This window comes from Saimiri boliviensis, chromosome 5 (genome assembly GCF_048565385.1).
Source record: "Saimiri boliviensis isolate mSaiBol1 chromosome 5, mSaiBol1.pri, whole genome shotgun sequence".
Lineage (NCBI taxonomy): Eukaryota > Metazoa > Chordata > Mammalia > Primates > Cebidae > Saimiri > Saimiri boliviensis.
The window spans coordinates 32,720,202-32,741,352 of NC_133453.1; the positions used below are offsets into that span (position 1 = coordinate 32,720,202).

The following is a 21,151-nucleotide window of genomic DNA, read 5'->3' on the forward strand; positions in this document are numbered from 1 at the left end:
GGTCAAGAGATCTAGACCGTCCTGGTCAACATAGTGAAACCCTGTCTCTACTAAAAATACAAAAATTAGCTGGGCATGGTGGCGTGTGCCTGTAATCCCAGCTACTCAGGAGGCTGAGGCAGGAGAATTGCCTGAACCCAGGAGGCGGAGGTTGCGGTGAGCCGAGATCGCGCCATTGCACTCCAGCCTGGGTAACAAGAGCGAAACTCCGTCTCAAAAAAAAATAGTAATAATAATAATAACATTGCTTTGTGACAGGGCGTGTAGTGGTATCGGGAAACCCTACCTAACAGACCCAACCACCAGCCTTATGGCATCCTGGGCCATTTGGGCCTCTTCTGGACGGCTTCATCATCCTGCTTCTTGTCAGTTTCAGCATTTTAGAGTAAATTATTTTCCCCTCTTTGACATTTCTCCTCACTGCTAAAGGTTTCTGTAAAAGCAGATCTGTCTATTATATCAAGTAACTATAGAAAAGGGCCTTTTAATATAGAAATTTGCAGGGGAAAAGAAAATAAAGCAAGTGATTGAAGAGTTATAAATCAGAAAAAGCAATAATACAGATATTCTTCCTGAATGCACAGATTCCTGTCTACACATTTCTCTTAAGTTAATTTGATTTTTCCCATTAGTTTTTATGTAAAAGGGAAAACAGACATTTTCCTCTTCAAAAAGAAAAAAAAAACAGGTAAGAATTTAATAAACATGGTGAAAGGAGATTTATAATTTAGAGATAATTTTAAAATAATATGGTACACAAAGCACTAATAACACTTAAAGATGCTGAAAGAATTCTCATACCAAAAAAATTTTAACCTTCATGTCTCTGTCTGGTTTTATAAGTAACAATTCCTAAAATTTTAGCAGATAGACTTAATTCAACAATTTGACTGAAGATTTCAAGCTACCTTACCACTGCTTTTGTTACCTTCAAGACAGTTTTCTCCCTTCTTCCCATTATTTGAATTACAGTCCTCTTTGCATGCATTTTTCCTTACTGTTGTACATTTGGACGTGAGAAAAGAAAGAGCAAGGATGACAATTGCTTTGCAAAGGAGATTCCCTCCAGTTGTTCTGGGAGTGATTGTCACCTGCTCACTGTTCACTGAGTACCAGTATTGGCAAAATTAATGCTCAGAGTCCCTAATTGTCTGTTTGTTTCATCAGTGATTGAGTTGCTCGTTGGTATGACTTGCACATGGAAAATGTTGTAGTTGAACACAGACATTCTCTGACTACAGTCAGTTGGTAGCATTTAGCCATAACGTGTAAAATAGAGCCAAGTACACCTGGCTTAGTAGCAGAGCCAAGGAAGAAGCGTAAGACGGGGGCAGAGGCTCTCCAAATCCTGGGACCTCCAGGGTGCATGGCCTCCATTTACTCATTTCTTGTGTTTAGAATTCCAGGTGAATTTCTGTTCTGCAAACTAGATATTGTTAGAAAAACATATTCAATCCATACTCTTTGAGTGTAACTAACAGAATATATTGTTCATTATTTTTTAAATAAAATCTTACAAACCTTCTTTTGGGAGATATGAATGCATGGTGGCTTTTAAACTGACCAAGCGCTTCCTTATAAAGGATGTAGTAGGCAATGACTCAGCATGTGTGAATGCATGGACTAGTATTGGTGCATGTCTTCAATGGGGAAACTGAGGCACTGCTTTTTAAGAGCTTTTCCTTAGCTGCTTTGAGTAGAATAAATAGACTAGAATTTGTGTTTTGTTATTTTCAGTCTATCCAGCATTATCACAAATCCATGAGAAGGCTTTAAGACAGGAATGCAATAAAAAGATATGCTCGCTTGAGATGGCAAGAGATGTACCGTAACTCTCAATGCCTTAACTTTCAGCATCAGCTATCTGCTTTCCCTGTTAAGTATGTGACAAACCATCTCCTTGCTCACATCCTCTTAGCACTTTTAACACTGATGAAAAGGTTCCAGATTTTACCAGTAGAATACATTAGTATACGTAAATAAATGGTCAAAAGTTCTTAGTTGTTCTTAAGGAGCAAATTAGAACTCTGGTTTAATATGTCATTCTTTGGACTGTGTAAATGATAGGAGAATTCTTCTAAGGTTCCTTCTACTTGCTGAAAGAAAAGGTCAGATTTGACTTCTAAATTTTGGCTACCTGTGCTCTTGTGACAAAACCTAAAATGTATATTAATGACTAACTCTTCTGGTGTTACTCACCTTTGGGGCATATGTAAGTTAAGCATTGAATGATTCTATTTGTGGCAATTCATGAGAAAGGATACTGGATGACCCCATGGGTGAGGTGGCTGGTTAGAGTAGGCCCTCCCCCACTACTCCTCTACTGCCCACCACCTCACCCCATCCCCACCCCCCGCAACACACACACCCCTTTTATGAGACCATCCAAGGAGCTAATTTTCTCTTTTATTCACCTTCCCTGGGCCCTAAATTTCCAAATGAGACCCTACCTTTAGGTGAAGACAATTTAGGTTTTAGTTAATAGGAAATATATTACCCAAGAAAAATAAATTATTATTTTGGCAGAAATTCATTTGAAAACATGGCATGATACCGGGGGTTGGGGGAGAGACATTTCAACAGATAAGTTTTAATGAAAGAAAAAGGACAGGAAAATCTAGAATTTGAAGTACTTACTAAAAAGTTGTGAAGTGGGAAGGATGCCAGATGGGGGGACCCACAGCACTCAAGAACCGTGAAGAGAGAGAAGTGACCAGATGCACACTGCCTTTCTGGAATTGCCTAGCACTGCCTGAACTGTTTGTTTTATACCAAAGCAATAAACACTTACACTAAGCAACTAATGTAACATATGCAACATATAAATGTTGAGTGGATGGATGGGTGGATAGGCAGATGGATGGTTGAGTGGATGGATGAGAGGGTGTATATGTACATACATATACTGTTGTGTGCATACATATACTATTGTGAACATATGCTATTGTGAACTCACTGGTTCTCTCTCCCCTGAAAAGCAAAGCAAACTGATTAATTTAGCCACTAAACAAAACAAAATTAGAAATGCTGACTGTGAAATAACAATGCACAGAATTCTAAAACCAAATAAAAAAATATCTGCTTATATCAGAATAATGGTGAGTTGTTCATTGCTGCAAACTTTCTGAACACTCACTCCATATTCCTGAACAGTTAACTCTTCACTTAACTTTTTTGCTAGTCCCGCATACCCACAGAGCTTAGGAATTGTCATCATGTGATCTCAACATTTGTTGGAATTAGCCCCTGAAGAAATAATTCAAATGGTGGTCATATCTCAACTGTTTTCTAGCTAGTAAGATCACAAGAAGGCAATGTGTAAGGCATTTCAAAGCCACTTTTAAACAACGTACTTTACCGAACTCTTCTTCAAGAAAGTTATGTGAGTTATTTTGCATGGTCCTGCCCCACCAAGCAAACCCATGATCAGAGAATGTTTTTTCTCTATGGGCGCTCTTCACAGAGTCAGCAGACAAAGGCTGAGCCTAAGTGGGCACCCAGCACAGCTGCCCTTTCACCAAAGAAGTAACAGGTGATGACCTTTATTCATACAAGGGTTGACATCTTTGAATCCACAGCCCACAGGAACACAGTGCCTCAGTGCCCACAACCGAGTCACCAGTCCCAAGCCTCAGGAGCCCAAGGAATTTGTATTCATAGCTTCACAGCAGCCCTGATCCCTACACCATTGTCCACCCGGGCATTAGCGGCCAGGATAACTAATTAGGAGCATTCGGATTTAATGAGCAGAAAAACAAAGCGTGACAGCTCGCCTGTGTTGTTCCACAGCCACTGCCTGTGTCCGCTGCAGCCGGCACTGCCTTCAGAAGCCCCCGAATGTAAACTGGGGCAAGAGGGGAACGAGGCCTCCATTAAAACATCACTAAATCTCTGTTAGCTATTTTAGCCACGGCTGTTCCAACCAATTAATGAGCTAGGAAAGAAGACTGTAAGTTATTTGGGGAACAAGTTATACCTTTTAAACAAGTGGGTTTTCAAAAAATTAATGCACAGGCTTCCTTCGAAGATCTTGCTGGGGCGGAGGAAAGGATTGAGTGTTATTCTTTGAAGTTTTGATAGGCAGGCCCGGAACAAATGGAAAAGCGCCATTTCTCAGGACAGCAGGTGTATCTTGAGTGGGTGCTGAACAGTGCATGCCTCATGCTCAGTCTCCCAGGGTATTTCACATTGTACAGGGAGGGGAAAGGGAAAAGTGGCAACTGCGGCTAGATGCTAGGACTGGAGCTCGGTCTTCTGCCTGCTTGATTTCAATCTTGACATCTTTACTACCTGCTGAGCATAACTGCTGGTTTTCTGGTGTTTTGATGATGGGGCCAGTTAGCTGAGTGGGTTAAAGCAGGTGATTGGCAAGGTGCTGGTGCGGATTGTTCTTTATGCAAGCTGGCTAGTCTTTGCCCAGAGAAAACTTTTCTATTCTGCAGACCCAGGCACCACAGCCAAATCTGACCTGATCCACAGATGATTGAAGGATTGGAGGAGCTGGGCAAGGGCTGTGGCAGAAAATATGCGGAGCTAAGGGCAAAGTCACTGCCTTTTGGGGAAGCCGGATCAGAAGGTTGACTGTGTTGTGAGTGGTGGCTAGAGAGCCCTGTTGCCCAGGCGAGAAGGAGTTCAGTTGAGATAAGGATTCCAGGAGCCAACTCGAGCCCCTCAGGTAAAGACAACACGATACCAGCTGAGGATGCAGCGGCGGAATTGGATGGTGTTTAGTCAGCGCTGAGGTCACTTTCCTGGGAGTCCTTTGGCGTGCAGTCATTGGAGTGCTGTTGTTGTTGTGGGGGTTTTGTTGTTTCCTGTTTTAAAAGAGCAATCATGACACTGACAAAGTGAGGGGCTGTTTTCAAGGAACATTTACTTAAAGATACAGAGTAAGGTTAGTGTTGGTCTTGCCAGTGGTAGAAACCTATGCCACCAACAGCCATCATGAAAGGGCCCCAGGAGTCTTTCTGGTTCTTCGTTTCCGTTCAGTTTGATTCAACAAATGTGTGTTCTTGAATGCTTCCTGTGTGCCAGACATTTAGCTAGCAGCAGAGGAGGCAAAGGTCCCTTCCCTCACTGAGCTCACAGTCTGATGAGAGAGGCAGGTAGGCATTGTTTAAGTCAGCAGAGTCGAACCTAGGGTGGTTGGGGAATACATCTGACCAAGTGTGGCAGATTGTATCTTGCAAAGATAGCCACAGTAGTATCTTCCATCCCACATGTCTTTCTTACACTGTAACTTTGATGCTCCTCATATCCAGTGATGGGATCTGTGTTCCTTTTCCCCGAATTTAGGCAGGGCTGTGACCATGGAAGTGATGCCATGTGATTTCCAAGGCCAAGTCATAAAACGTGATGTAGCTCCAACCTGGTACTTTCTGGAGATGCTCACTCATGGTAGCCCAGCATTGCCACGTGTGTCTCCATGTGATAGTGGCCTGCAGTTCCCTCCATACTTGGAACTTGCAGCTTTTCAACAATATTACACCCATCGTTCTGAGGAAACATTAGAAGCCTGAAGGGGCAGCTTTTTTTTTTTTTTTTTTAACACACAAAAAAACAGAGTCTCGCTCTGTCACGCACTTTGGAGTTTAGCGACGTGACAGCAGCTCACTGCAACCTCTGCCTCCCAGGTTCAAGCCTCCATAACAGCTGGGATTACAGGTGCATGCCACATGCCCAGCTAATTTTTGTGAGGTTTTTTGGTAGAGAAAGGGTTTTGCCATGTTGTCCAGGCTGATCTCAAACTCATGGGCTCAAGTGATTTACCTGCCTCAACCTCCCAAAGTGCTGGGATTACAAGCATGAGCCAGCATGCCTGGCTCATCTCACATTTGTAAAGGAGGGAATTCTGGCTCTAGAATAGAGGTATGTTGACTGGGATTCCTGCAGAGATCAAGCAAATGGCATCTGTGCCTGAAGCAGGCCTGAGGGAACCAGAGAGAGCATCCATATCTGAAGGGGGCAGCTGTTACTCAGTAGCTCCAGAGTTGCCTGCTCTTCCCGTTTTCCAAGAAAAGCCGGAAATCTGTATTTTTTTGTGAAATTTCTCAATATTTAAACACTCTGCAGGCCAAGCAAAACACAGCCACCAGTTTTGACCTCTGCTTTATAATAGAGAATGCCTGCTTTTGTTCCGTTAAACTAATGAATGCTCAATTACGAGAAGGAATTTGGAGGTTACTGTTAGATTGTGCTCCTCAAAAGGCAGCAGACCCCATCCCAAACCCTTGAGATACTAATTGACAGACTTGTACAGGCTGACAGCTGGGCTCTGAAAGTGGACACACACAAGGAAACAGCCAAGCTATTCCAGGTCACTTTGCAAGGTCAGGGCAGCAATGCAAACATTAGGAAGGCCGAAGACAAAGGTCAGGTGGCAGCAAGGAAGCCCTACATTCCCTTAAGCTGCCGGTTGCTAAATCATATTCTAAAAGTATCACCAGCCTCCCTCTCCCTGGCATTGCTTTGTGAGGTGGAAAATTAAATAGAAATCAAAATTAAGATGGCTGTCAGGAGCTTTTAGGAGGCCAGCATGCCAGTGTGAGGTGAACATGGGATGGAGTTTCTGCCTGGAGCAAAGGTCTCCAAAGGGATGATGATATCTGACACTGGGCATTGCAGACGGCTGGCCACTGCAGCGGTCACACACCAGAGCTTTGGAGGCCGCCTGCCCGTGTTCAAATGCCAACTCACCCTAGACGCACTAGGTGACCTTGGGCAAGTCAATTCTCTTTGTGCCTTAAGCACCTCATCTCTGCAGTGAGGATTATAGGACCTGCCCCAAAGGTTGTTGTGAGGCCTTAGAGTTAGTATGCATAAAGCACTTAGAACTTTGCCTGACAATTAAGGACTTAGGAGATAGGCACTTTACTAGTGATAGAGTATTGCTGTTAGTGTTGCTATGAGGTGTGGACCTTGCATAAATGGCTCCTGGGAGCTTTCTCTTCTCTTTTTTTTTTTTTAAGACAGGACTCTCACTCTGTCACCCAGGCTGGAGGGCAGTGGTGCGATCTCAGCTCACTGCAGCCTCCGCCTCCCGGGTTCAAGCGATTCTCCTGCCTCAGCCTCCTGAGTAGCTGAGGCTACAGGTACCCGCCACCATGCCCAGTTAATTTTTGTATTTTTAGTAGAGACGGGGTTTCACCATATTGGCCAGGCTGGTCTTGAACTCCTGACCTTGTGATCTGCCCACCTCGGCCTCCCAAAGTACTGGGATTACAGGCATGAGCCACTGCACCTGGCCAGCTCCTGGGAGCTTCCTTCAGCATCATCAAGACACTGCATCTATGGACACTAAGCCGCAACCATTGCCACAAAAGTCATGCTCGCTACATCCCAATTTTGCCCCTCATGTTCTGTAGAGGAATCTAGGCCATAGAAACCTGCTATAGCTACAGCTATACGGTCATCATATGGAGCAGCGCCTTGGTAGGGAACGCAGAAAAGCCTTGTTTCCTCTTGCCTCCAGGATGGTCCTAGACCGACCTCCCCAGTGGTGCCATAAGGGAATTGCACCTGGAGAATTGCACCACCCTCTCGAGGCAAGGAGCTCTCCCTAGGCCTGTGCTTGGTACTGCCCTCTAAGCCTTGCCACCTGTCTTTGCTTTTGCTGAGAGAGGTCTTCAGAGCTTGCACCCGAAGATGGGTTTTGGCTTGCTGAAAAAGCACTTGTTTCTTGGAAGAATGCATGACCTTTTGATGGGCTGTGCACAGACATCTTTTCAATTTTAACAAAAACCAGTCTTTCTCCAAACTTGTAGAATCCTGAGTATACATTTTTGTGCTTAAAGAAAACCATGGGGTCCACACTATTTCTGCAGCTGCAGAGAGGAGAAGCTTACCAGACTGAAATGTTGGTAGAAACAAAGAGACGCCATGTTCCTTCCCACCTGCAATTATAGTTTTACTAGCTTGTAAAGCACACATAGAATTTGCAGTACATTCTTCCCTTGCAGTAGGGGAGAGGCCCTGCTGTGAATGTAATTGGCTTTCTAGCTTCCTTTAACATCGAGGTGGAAGGGAGCTGGACTGAAGGGCCTTTACTCTTAGAATTAACTGATGTTGAATTGTGTTTAAATTCCATGCGTCTCCCTGAATGCATTTGTTCCATTAAGTCTTACTCAGAAGTGGAAGCACAGCTTACCTCTGAAAATATCCCCAGCCCTATCATTTCTCATCACTTTGTAAAAGCGGAGTTTCTTTCTTTTTAAAAAATGGATTTTTAACTTAACCCTGTTAGGGATTATTTTCCATCCTGTTAACCTCTGTTAAAGATGTATGCCATCTTTAAATGACGATTTCATACAGTACGGCCCATTTGGCTCATTTTTTATTCTGGCTTTGGCCTTGCAACTATATCTGTTCCCAGGAAGAGGACCACGGGCATGTATTTGGATGGAAACTGTTTTTATTACTTTACTTCTGGAGTCTTCAGTTTTTTTCATTCATGAAGTAAGAAGATTGGATTAAACAATCTTTACAGCCCCTTTCAGTTCTAGGACCCTCGTTCTATGGTTGTATAAACCTTGAGAAGTGACAAAATTGTGGAAGTCTCTCTGCATGTATCTGCTTTCTGGGGCCTCCCAGCCAGTTTGCACAAAGTGTCTAGGCTTCTGGTTGCGGCAGGGAACCTGGAGTGAGAGCCAGGTTGCTGAATGTAGGCTCAGCACCTTCGGTTCTAACTGACAAATGGCTGGATTTCCATTTGCCAGAGGTTAACTATTTCGACTTTTTGTCAGGAAATAGCAGCTTTAAGCATTTTCATGAATATGATCTGAAGGACAGCTTATTAAAACAAGCTAAATGCTGATTTTATATATTCCTTAAAGACAAATTGTCATCTTAGTGCCCTACAATTCGGTGGCAGTTAAAATAATGCCCAGTAAACAAAAGTTGGCCAGTAAAAATGTGCAGAAGATAATATTTCACCTAGTGGGTTTCCTCCTGAAACGGGTAGCACCAGTCAGGTTATCTGGTGAACTATGAGTTAGCATTCGTGTTTGGGCTAACAGCAGAGAGCCCGTTTCTGCTGAGGTTCGCAGGAGGTGGAGCTATTTAAGAACTCGGGCTATAAGGGACACTAAGGGAATGGGCACCAGAAGGGAAGCTTTGGAGCTGAAGAACAAAGGAAATCAGCGGAAAGAGACTGTGAGAGGATTCTTGGCTAGAGCAGAGGTCAAGGGCACCGAGAGAAAGTAGGCTAGGCAATCGCGGGTAATAAAACTACTGATCTGAGTTTCACCTTTTTCTCTTTTCTCTGCCTACTGCCTGCTGGGACAGGGACTGATCATCTGGCAGACAGGCAAAGGAGCTGAGAGGGCCAGGATCCTCAGCCTGTTTGCTCCGTCCCTGACTTGGTATGGTGCAGTCTCGCTGAAGGCAAGGGGCTTGCCCAGTTCACTCTCATTTTATAGCACTTAGCCCAGAGGAGAGAGGGAGGGATGACCAGAAAACGCATGACCCAGGATGACAGCAACAGTTTATCCTTTAGCAAGTCACAGAATACCTCTGCCGCTTAAAATCTTTCTTTGTAAAATGAGAAGGTTGTACTAAATAATTAGATTAATAATAGCTCCCTTTTATTATATGCTCAAGAAATGTTACTCACTTTTGTTATTGAGTGCTTACTTTAGGCCAGACCCTGTCCTAAATCTACGTGGATTATGTCATTTAATCCACACAATAGCCCTATATAATATACCTATAATAATAGGTACTATTATTATCCACGTTTCCCCAATGAGATTTACTTGCGCAAAGTCATCCAACTAAAGTGGAGGAGCTGGGATTCAAACCCAGGCTGTCCTGTTCTAGCACACATCCTGTTTTGTTACTTTTTTAAATTTTGTGTGAAATGTTTCGAACTTATTAAAACAAAGAAGAATGAATACTACCAGCTGCACGATTGCTCCTGCAGTGGAAGGACTCCCTTCTTTAGAGAAATGGGCACATCTGAACCTCTAAATTGGACTGTTCTCTTCCAGCACTCACATTCTCTATTTCTAGAGGCAAACTGCTGTCAAATCCACCTGGCAGCAAAGCAACCCCCCCCCACCCCAACCACCACCATTTCTGAAACTCTACCACATCTTTCCACTGGGTAGAAGGAGGGAATAATGGGGCAAAGCGAGGGAAAGAAAAGAGCAAATGCACCCATCATTAGCCCTGGAGTGCCAGCACCATGCATGGCAAAAAACCCAGTGCTTGGAGAGACTCTAGATATTGGGATTATATTGGTCAGGCCCAGCTGCCTGCCCAGTTTCCCCCAGATAGGCTGTAACTCCTAAAATCATTTACAGGCCAGTTTTTTGTTTTGTTTTGTTTTGAGACGGAGTCTCAGCTCTGTCGCCCAGGCTGGAGTGTAGTGGCGCGACCTCTGTTTCCTGGGTTCAAGCGATTCTCCTGTCTTAGCCTCCGAGTCGCTGGGATTACAGGCGCCTGCCACTACACCCAGCTAATTTTTTGTATTTTTGGTAGAGATGGGTTTCACCATGTTGGCCAGGCTGCTCTCGAACTCCTGACCACATGATTTGCCTGCCTTAGCCTCCCAAACTGCTGGGATTTTAGACGTGAGCCACCGTGCTCAACTACAGGTCAGTGTTTTTGTTTTGTTTTGTTTTGTTTTGTTTTCTGGAAGTACAGGTCAGTTTTAACTAGTGCCACGGTAGTCAAAATATTTCATTGTGTCTGCACCAATGACCTGTGGTCATCAAAAATAGCAAGATGCTAGAAAAAAGGAACTGGATAATCCACAGAATATATTGCAATCCAAAAAAGAATGCAGCCTAATTAGGTATGGATTTATGATGCTGCGAATTTGCTCTTTGCTTTTTTGTGTACTTCTTTTTAAGACGGGGACCCTGTCACTCAGGGTGGAATGCAGTGGCATGATCCCAGCTTACTGCAGCCTCGACTTCCCAGGCTCAAGCAATCCTGCCACTTCAGCCTCTCATGTAGCTGAAACTACAGCTGTGCACCACCACACTCAGCTAATTTTTTAAAATTTTTATTAGAGACAAGATCTTGCTGTGTTTCCTAGTCTGATCTCAAACTCCTGAGCTCAAGTGATCCTCCCATCTCGGCCTCCAAAAGTGCTGGGATTATAGGTATGAGCCACTGTACCCGGCCTTACTTTTTGTTTTTGTTTTGTTTTTTCAAAATGTTCAGGTTAGCACCTTCTGTATCTATAGCTATGGCTGACCTGTGTCAGTGTGTGGTTTTGTATTCATAGCTGGCCCTATACAGAAAGGACTTTTGAGGTAGAGCCTCTCTCTCTCTCATGCGTGTGTATGTATATGTATTCATAACTGTGACTAATTTTAATTCCTGTCCCCTTCCATTGGTTTAAATTATCGACATATACACTTATCAAAGATGAGTTTTTGCTGCCCAGGATCCTGCGTGTCTGGAGTTCTGCTAGCATCGCGTCCCCCAGTTTGTGGTTAGAAAACCCAACTTCTAAAATTGCCATCAGCCTAAAGGTTTCCCAGCCATGGAAAAGATAGCAAAAGTCTCTGATGCAGCTGACATTTTAGGTGTGTGTATAATTTAACAAACTGTTGACCACTCAGCTTTTAGTCAATGGTCACCAAAAGAATTAGCAGCCCTCCCCTGCTCCCCCAAAACCCAAAGAAGGAAGGGTGTTCCTTGGCTTTGGCCCAGATGCCTGCTGGCACGCAGTGTCAAACAGCAGCACAATGGTACATTTTGGCCACAAAAGGCTTTGGGGTGGCAGAAAGGGCCAAAATAGTTGTGGCATAAGTTGGCTAGGATATTAAGCAAATCTGAGTTTAATTTAACATAGAGATAACAACCCTTTTTTTGTTTTCCAACTGGCTGCTGCTTTCTCTGTCTCCATGAGACCAAAGATTGGAGCCAGGAGTTAGTTCACGAGGGTATTCAAGTCCTTTCAAAGTCAGACATGCAGTGGTCTTTACACAGGCTTTCACGTTTGTCTGGGCAAGATGGAGTAAGGATAAAAAGGCACAGGGGTAGCTGGGGGAAACTGAAAATGGATCTTGAGGCTTGAATTCCTTCTATGAGTTTGCTTAAGCCACATCGCCTGAGCTTAGAATAGCGAGGCAGGCAGTCTGTCTCCTTGGGATAAGGAAGGATTTGGAACTCGGCGACTGTGAGGTCTTGGCCCCTACTGTGTTTTCTGGTTTGTTTTGTTAACAGGAGCAAGTTATTCTAGTTTCTTGCTTCTGGGTTTTTCTTCAGCACACTTTAAGCAATGAGTCTCCACCCCACCGATGGCAATGGGGTGGATGGAATGGAATAATGAAAGGGGTGGCGAGAGAAGTTGATTCAGCTGCTGAGGAGGAGGGAGGCAAACTTCAGACCTTGGAACTAGCTTCTGAATCTATCAAGGGTGGAGAGGGAAGGGGGACCACAGGATTGAAGTCATCTCAGCCTAGGAGAGAAGTTGAAGTCTTTCTGAGAAACTGATATGGCCAGCCGTGCTAGTTAGGAAAACCAGCTTATTGTCTCAACTGCAATTTTATTACCCATGAAATGGTTAGCAGTGGAGGAGAAGCTATCATATTTTGTGAAATGTAACCAATCAAAAATGATTATGATGCACCTAAAAAGGTATCCTGTGTACATTTGCCACAATAAGAAAAAGAATATATCCCCTTTACAAAAATGATTATGAGCACCTCAGGAAAGTACTGGCACTGCATGACTTATGGAGCATATTTTACAGCCTTTTAAGTATTTGTTAAGTGCTAGGTACAATAATACTGCAATGTAGTGAATTTGAGAAAAGTGTAAGACAACACACACATTCTAGATGGAAGTGTGCTGAGAGTCCTCTGAACTGAGAGGAGAGGAATACAGTTAGGATGAAATGATCAGCCTCTCATACCCATGCTCTAGAGGGGCTCACCTTGAAGAGTGTCCTCAGTTTCCAGGCTGGGGAGCCCAGGAGGGCGCAATTTTAGGATTCTTGCCAAGACTGTGTTATGCCTCCCTCAAATAAAATGTCACCTGAGTTACTTAGTTCTCACGCCTGCTTGCAAGAACCTTTAAAAAATAATCCATAAGTTGCCAGGCACGGTGGCTGACACCTATAAATAATCCCAACACTTTGGGAGGCCGAGGTGGGCGGATCACCTGAGGTCGGAAGTTTGAGACCAGCCTGACCAACATGGAGAAACCCCGTCTCTAGTAAAACTACAAAATTAGCCGGGTGTGGTGGTGGGTGCCTGTCATCCCAGCTACTTGGGAGGTTGAAGCAGGAGAATCACTTGAACTAGGAGGCAGAGGTTGTGGTGAGCCGAGATCACACCACTGCACTCCAGCCTAGGCAACAAGAGCAAAACTCTGCCTCAGAAAATAGTAATAATAATTATAATCCATAAGTGAAAGATTCCAACCTTGGAAGCAAGTGTTTTTTGTTTTTTGTTTTTTGTTTTTTTTAAGATGGGGTTTCACCATGTTGGTCAGGCTGGTCTTGAACTCCTGACCTCAGGTGATCCACCTGCCTTGGTCTCCAAAGTGCTTGGATTACAGGTGTGAGCCACCACGCCCTGCCAGAAGCAAGTCTTGATTTTATCTGTTCTGGACCCCAACCCTAAGAGTAGTGCCTGGGCAAGAGGAAGGGCCCCATAAATATGGGGTGAATGAATCAGTTTTAGGAAGAGGTGGTAAGGTTTAGAATGAACTCAAAGGGGCTATCTGTTCATTCAAACTATGTTATTGGGTAAGTGAGCATTTGTGAACTGAAAAACCTCTTTTTTTTTCTCTAGGACTGCTTGGTCCTGAGTTCAAGTAAACAATTGACTTTCAAGTAAATCTTTAAATAACTCTGGTCTACTGGTTAACTTCAGCATGCCCTCTGAAAAGCAGTTTAGCATAATAGTTGTGGGCAGAGAGCCTGGAACCAGACAGCTTGAGCTTACATATTGGCTGCACCCCTTACCTGCTGTGTGACCTTGAGAAATGTATTTAAACTTCTTATGCCTCAGTTTTCTTTTCTGCAAAATGATAATAATTAAAGTACCTACCTCACAAAGTTGTGAGATTAAGTTACAAATATGTGCAATGCTTAGAAGAGTGTTTGGCATATAGTAAATGCTCTATGACAGCTGCTATTCAAAGTCCCTTAACAAGAGTCACTTGATTTACAACTGTAATGAGGTTTTATCATATCCCCATGACCACAGATTGTTTCTCTCCATTTTTAAATTCTGACCAACAGTAAAAACTATCCCTGGATAGCAAGAACACCTTGAGTGATGTTAGAAACTATCTGAAATGTTACAAAGGGTGTTTCCTACAGGAACAATTTGACATTTATTTTACATCCACCACCACTGCTAATCTTTTTTAGTTTAGGTGGCCTCAATTTTTCCATCTCTGACATGGATAATAATTTACTTCACATTACTGATAAGAAAACTAATAAAATATGTATTAAATTTTTATTGTTGTTAGCAAATAATTAAGTGTAATAAAAATGCTTTTTCAAATGGCCCAGCAAGAATTACTCATGCTGGCATTTTTTAAAAATACAATGACTGCAGTGGCTCACTCCTGTAATACCAGCACTTTGGGAGGCCGAGGCGGGCAGATCAGGAGGTCAAGAGATCGAGACCATCCTGGCCAACATGGTGAAACCCCATCTCTACTAAAAAAATACAAAAATTAGCTGGGCATGGTGGCATGCACCTGTAGTCCCAGCTACTCGGGAGGCTGAGGCAGGAGAATTGCTTGAACCTGGGAGGTGGAGATTGCAGTGAAATGAGATGGTACCACTGCACTCCAGCCTGGCACCTGGTGACAGAGTGAGACTCTGTCTCCAAAAAAAAAAAAAAACACACACACACACACAATGACAATAGTAGTTGATTTGCTTTGGTAATCATATCATCCCAAAGCAATACGATAAAGCTAAGTGACAATGGCCCAATAGAAGAAGCAAAAATAACAATATGTAGCTATCATGATATAGAGCTGAAATTCAAAATCAGAGTTTGGTGGATGATATTGCTAGCAACTAAGCCTTTAAATGATGGCCTTTTCTATTGTCAGGTCCTACAGTATATTCTTGGGTTTTGTTTGTTTGTTTGTTTGTTTGTTTTTTGAGACTAAGTCTCGCTCTGTCGCCCAAGCTGGAGTGCAGTGGTGTGATCTCGGCTCACTGCAACCTCCACCATCCAGGTTCAAATGATTCTTGTGCCTCAGCCTCCTGAGTAACTAGGCTCACACCACCACACCCTGCTAATTTCTGTATATTTAGTAGAGACAGGGTTTCATCATGTTGGCCAAGCTGGTCTCCAACTCCTGACCTCAAGTGATCTGCCTGTCTCAGCCTCCCAAAGTGCTGGGATTACAGGCGTTAGCCACCATGCCCAGCTCTATTGTTCAGTAGTAAGTTACTTTATTAGTAAGTATGCACAAATATATATTATTTACTGTCATGTATTTAAGGAAACCATCTCCTTTCCATAATTTCAAATTTTCTGATAACTCCATTTTGTTTTATTAACACATTCTCATTTGATGTAAACTATCTCCTATTTCCTAGGATCTTCTATAATTTATACTCCGGACATCACCTTGTGACAAGAATTATGAGCACTAAAACCAATTTGCGATTCTTAAAAAAATGAATGAATAATAAAGAAGGAAAATGTGTGAATGTAGAAGGGCGGCGGGGGGGTGGGAGTGGCAGGAAGAAGGGAGGAAGGCAGCTTGGCCCAGGAATGGCATTGGGAATGGGGAGAAAGGAGAGAGCTGACTGCCTCAAGACATGTTATTTTTGCTGTGGCTTCTTGCTCGCTTCCACCCCCACCTCTTCCAGTCTGAGCTTTGAGCTTTGAGTACACTTGAATTTTCACCACAGAACTTGGCTAGGCCTCCTAAGGGACTTTCTTTTTCCCATCTCTCCATAAATTATAGGTTTGCACATGAGAGCAGAACAGATGATTCCCATTATCTTTTGGGTTTGGTTGGGGCCGTGTGTGTGTGTGTGTGTGTGTGTGTGTGTGTGTGTGTGTGTGTGTTGAAAAAAAACTCCGGTCTGCTCTTAAATGTGTATCCTAGTTCAGGGGGGTGGGGCTTTTGTTAACATTGGCCTGTCAATCAATGAAATGGTCCCCTCTTCTTCACTAAGGTGGTTTTAACCTGATTTCCTTGACCAGGGTTGACAGCGATCATTTTCCTTGGCCTTTCAATAGAAAGTCATGACTCCACTATAGCAGGGCCTTGTCTGGGTTGTTCACCTGCATCTCCAGTGTGTGGAACTGTGCCAAGCATACTGCAAGCTCCTCCTGAATGTATGGGGAGATTTTTCTCCCTGTTTTGGTGACAAAGTGACATTTTTCAGACACTTTTTACTTTTATAAATGGCCCATTCAGATCACCATAAAGTAATTGGACAGATTCAAAAAAGTTGATTTACCCCCAGAACATAGAGGCCATTTATAGGTAGAGTGTGGAACTCACTAAAAGCTGGAGCCACTGCTAATACTAGTTAAGTTTGGGGAGCTCCTCTCCTGGGTACTCATTTTGATTTGGTACCCAGACTAGTGCAAACATAGTAACCGACGGGGAAAACGAGTTTATTGCATTGCACCTGAATTGATTCTGCTCTTTTTGATATCTTAAAGTACTCAAGCCTCTAAGAGAAATAGGTCCTAGGGAAAAGGTACAATGTGGCCTACCAATAAGGGGAGTAGAATGTAATTCATGTCAAAATATGGGACCTTTTATTTCTTATAGACATAATAGAAGTTGAGCAAATGAATTATCCAAGTGTGTATATATATATATATATATATATATGCACACACACTTCCATATATTCCAAATATATATATATACTTCCATATATTCCAAATATATATATGTATATGGAAGAAGAAAAGCAGGAGAAAGCAGACAACATTCATCAAGAAAGACATATTTAGTGTTTTATGCCCAATTCAATAGAAAAGCTGAGGGTCCTGCCTGAAAGAGCAGAGCAAGCAAGGATGATAACTTCACCCACTCAGAGGAGAAGCAGCCCAGCAATGAAGAGGTATGTGGAGAAAAATGGGGGATCATGACATCAAAAAGGAACAGCAGAAAAAGGAACACCTTGAGATGCTAGAGGAAGGAAGAGCCAGAACTGAGTGGAGAGGAAAGGGAGGTGGTAACGATGTTACCGAGAAGCCTGTTGCAGAGATGGAAGAAACTGTCCTGTAATGAATGGACAGGGACTGGAAAAGACAGGCCTTTTTATAATCCAGATCTTTCTGAATGAGACCGCTTTCAATGTAGGCTCAATACAGGGTCTAGAGATTGCTGTAAATTTCCAATACGACCTTATCTTGTAGTTCAGTGAGCCAAATATATACTTGTCCACTATCTCCTGCCCTAACCTTGACCAACTTCTACTAAATTAATGCCCTCTCTTTCTACTTGACTGCCCTGGCAGTACTGTTGTTCTCTGTGTACTAAATATAGTTCCAGGGACAAAAGGGATGAGACACATGAAAGGCAACAGCTTAGATATGTTAATATATGTCTTTCTTGTTCAGGACCAACTAATCCATCTTAGGAGCCCCCTAGAACTACTGCTTTTTGATGTTAGCCTATTTATTTGATTGTTTACTGATGAGTAAGTCCTCCCTTACTGTATTTCATAACACGAATTAAATCATAACGTGGGTAGTCACTCTGACAATTTAATCCTATGTTAATTCTGTTGTTTACTCCAAATAGATGAGACATTGATTTCATAATTTAATAGCTAATATATTTGGATGACCTTGTTTACCTAAATAGTGACTTACACTTAAAATCCTAAAATCCTTTCTCTGTGGTGTGACATTTTTGTGTCAAATGTATTGTGTACTATGCCCTAAAGGCAAAAATATATCATTCAGACTTGCCGTTGGCCAAGTAAATGAGGCATGGAAGGAAACATGAGCAAAATGAACAGTAAATCGCCTTAGATGCATTTGTAGTAAGTTATTCATTTAAATTTGTATCAGCAAAAGAATTGTCATTCTTATTCCCTAGCCATATGTTCTTTCCAGAAATGTGTTACTATATGACTATATGCCTAATATAGTCTAACACAGGCCTAGACCAATATCCTAATTTGGTGTTTCCCAAAATGTGGGATAGTAAGAATAATAACTAACATTTTTCAGCTCTTAATATGTTCTGTTTACTGTTCTAAGGATTTTCCATGTACATACTGTACTCATTTAATCCTCACAATGAACCTATGAAGCGGGTATTATTTTCTCCATTTCATAGATGAAAACCTTAGGCACAGAAGGTAAATTGCTCAGGGTCATCAGCTGGTACATGACAAGGTCAGAATTTGAATTCAGGAAGGCTGTTTTGGCCAGTGCTCTTAATTATTATATGAGGACCCCTCTGATTCCATGGATTGTCTGCCAAGACAATATTAGTTGGTACAGATAATTATTTTAGGCAGTTACATAGTCTTGGCTTAAAATGACATTGAATTACATAATGAGAAAATTATTCCCTTCAATTCTCTTTCTGCCCTTCATGTTAAATCAAACAGAAAGTTTAATTCCTGTGCTGGTATGACTGGAACCCCTAACACCTGTTAATCTCCTTTTTCAACAGAGAGTTGGCTGCAAGCTCAGGGCCTTCCAGCATCTATGTTAGCTTCATTTTATGGCAAGGGATACTGGCTTCCCATTTATGGTATTTCTATAAGACTTTCATTTTAAATAAACTTTTAAAAGTAAATGACTCAGTTTAAATAAAGTATTAAATAAATAACACAGGTGGAATGCAGCTATGACAATGCCTGTAGAGGTGTTTTCACCTTGACAGTATCAAAGTGAAACACTGTGTCAAAGGAAAACACTGTCCTGATTCTTCTGTTTTGAAATTCATTCTATGCAATGAGTTTGGCTTTCAGTTACTTTTAATGGCTTTTAATCTATAGGTTCGTTCTTTCTCCTTCTTGTTGGAATCCCTGGGCTCTTATCACAAAGATTCCCCATTTCCCTCTGTGTGCTTGGGGCTCATCTGGGATGGAGTTTTCACCAGCTTTTAATAATACCACATATATTCATTTTGAAATACTCCTGTTTTTAAAAATTATACTGTTTCCACTTTTTTTGATGTTAAATCCCCTTTTTTGTGAAATAATGGTGAAAGTAGGCGATAGCTTTTGTTTTGTTTTTAGCATCCTTAGCCAAATTTAAAATTGGAAACTTTAAAAAAACTATGCTGATCTAGAGGACAAAAAATTGGGGTGCTACCGCTCAGGCACTCTCTACTCAGATATGATTCCTCCCAGTTGCCTAAGCATTCTTGAATATTTCAGGAAGGGTGATACGGACTCATGCTAATCTTTCCTTCTAAAGTGTACTCAAGCCTTTTCTTCAGGGAAATTTAAAGAGCTCCTGCCTATGAAACTCTCTTAATGTCTATTCCCCTAGGTTTATCATTTTCCTATCAGAACTGTAATCCTAATTATTAATAAAATCATTTTAAAGTATCTGAGATAATTATTGTGAGCAATCAATCCATTGGAATACTTGCACATGACTTACTAAGACATGTCTATTTCATATACCCTTCCAAAATGGGAAGTTCATAGTACCGTTGAGAAAAACTTAAGCTGTCGTCGGTTCTGTTTGTATGTTTCTTTAATGTTACTGGGACTCGGGAGAATAGAGAAGCTACAAATCTTGCACAAATTTAAACAAATTTTTAAAGGCCATCATTTCTTCATCTGCTTATTTCCTGCTTTGATGAACATATTATTTTACATGAGATTTCAGAATTGGTCTAGAAAGACGTCATTTGGAGGTGCTGATAGATTTGCAAAAGGTCCAAAATGCCCCATCTCAAGCAAGCTAGAGTTAGAAGAGCAGGGCTGAAGCACAAACAATAAGCAAAGCTTAAAAACTCCAGGAAGCTTTAAGGCAGTTTGTCAGGATACATAGTTGTCTGAGTTAGTTAGGGAAGATCTGTTGAATTCAAGGCCAACATACGCCAGCAAACCCAGAGCAGCAGGATCACTGCTGTAGTCACTGCTCTAAGGAAGAAAGTAGAAACTAGTCAGGGTTTTCATACAAAAACATTCCCACGCCACCAGATCTCTCCATAGAGATTCAGTGGATATGAATAGCTGGCGTGGAGCTTTTATTTTACTGATTCTATGGTGTCTGAGTGGCTCTATCCCTTACATGGCTTTCCTTGTGCCTTGAAGGATCTTCATAGAGAGACCTGCAGGTTCTCAGCTTCATCTACCCGAGGATCTCGGTTTCAGGAGCACATGATGGCGGCTTGTTTCTGATCTTACTCTAGGCCCCATGTTCATATGGAGTCTTTCATGATCCACTTCAAAGAGACCTGGAACAGGCCTATCAGACTGAACTATGTGGGCACCTAAGCAGGCTGGTCATTTGATATCCTGTACTTTGATATTCTTTAAACATATTTTCAATTCGTATTTAAATATTATTCAATATATTTAGTAGATGGGGAAGAGAAACTGATTTTCTATTAATAAAATATAGATAGTTACATCATCTTTATGTGGAAAATAAAGAATGTATTACATGCTCTGACAGTAACACTACCTTTTTTACTTACTAGGAATGAGATTTCTTCATAAGCTTTTCCATAACTCTGAGCTGGACGGGGTTAGTCATTTAGTCTCTTCAAGAGTAGAAGCAATATACATGGATATAGTTTAAAAGTCTTGTTCAAGCCGGGCGCGGTGGCTCAAGCCTGTAATCCCAGCACTTTGGGAGGCCAAGGTGGGTGGATCACAAGGTTGATAGATTGAGACCATCCTGGTCAACATGGTGAAACCCCATCTCTACCAAAAAAAAAAAAAAAATACAACAAATTAGCTGGGCATGGTGGTGCGTGCCTGTAATCCCAGCTACTCAGGAGGCTGAGGCAGGAGAATTGCCTGAACCCAGGAGGCGGAGGTTGCAGTGAGCCGAGATCACGCCATTGCACTCCAGCCTGGGTAACAAGAGCAAAACTCCGCCTCAAAAAAAAAAAAAGTCTTGTTCAAAATACATTTAAAAGTTGTTTTTTTTCTGACTTTTGTGTCATCAAAATATTTCCAACTTTACTATGTACCAGGTCTTATCATCTGAAACTAGAGATAGTTTTACTTCTTCCTTTCCATTCTGGAGGTTTT

At 42.2% G+C, this 21,151-nt stretch overlaps 1 protein-coding gene and 1 long non-coding RNA gene across 2 annotated transcripts in view; both read left to right on the plus strand.

Moving 5' to 3' along the window:
* PLEKHM3 (pleckstrin homology domain containing M3) overlaps positions 1-21,151 on the plus strand; it is a 209,493-nt gene that overhangs the window by 129,686 nt on the left and 58,656 nt on the right. The window lies entirely within an intron of this gene.
* Positions 1-21,151, plus strand: part of LOC141584551 (uncharacterized) — a 36,251-nt gene continuing 15,100 nt past the window's right edge. The window contains exon 1 of the long non-coding RNA XR_012517629.1: positions 1-21,151. This exon is cut by the window's right edge and continues 14,204 nt beyond it. This is a non-coding gene — a long non-coding RNA (uncharacterized LOC141584551).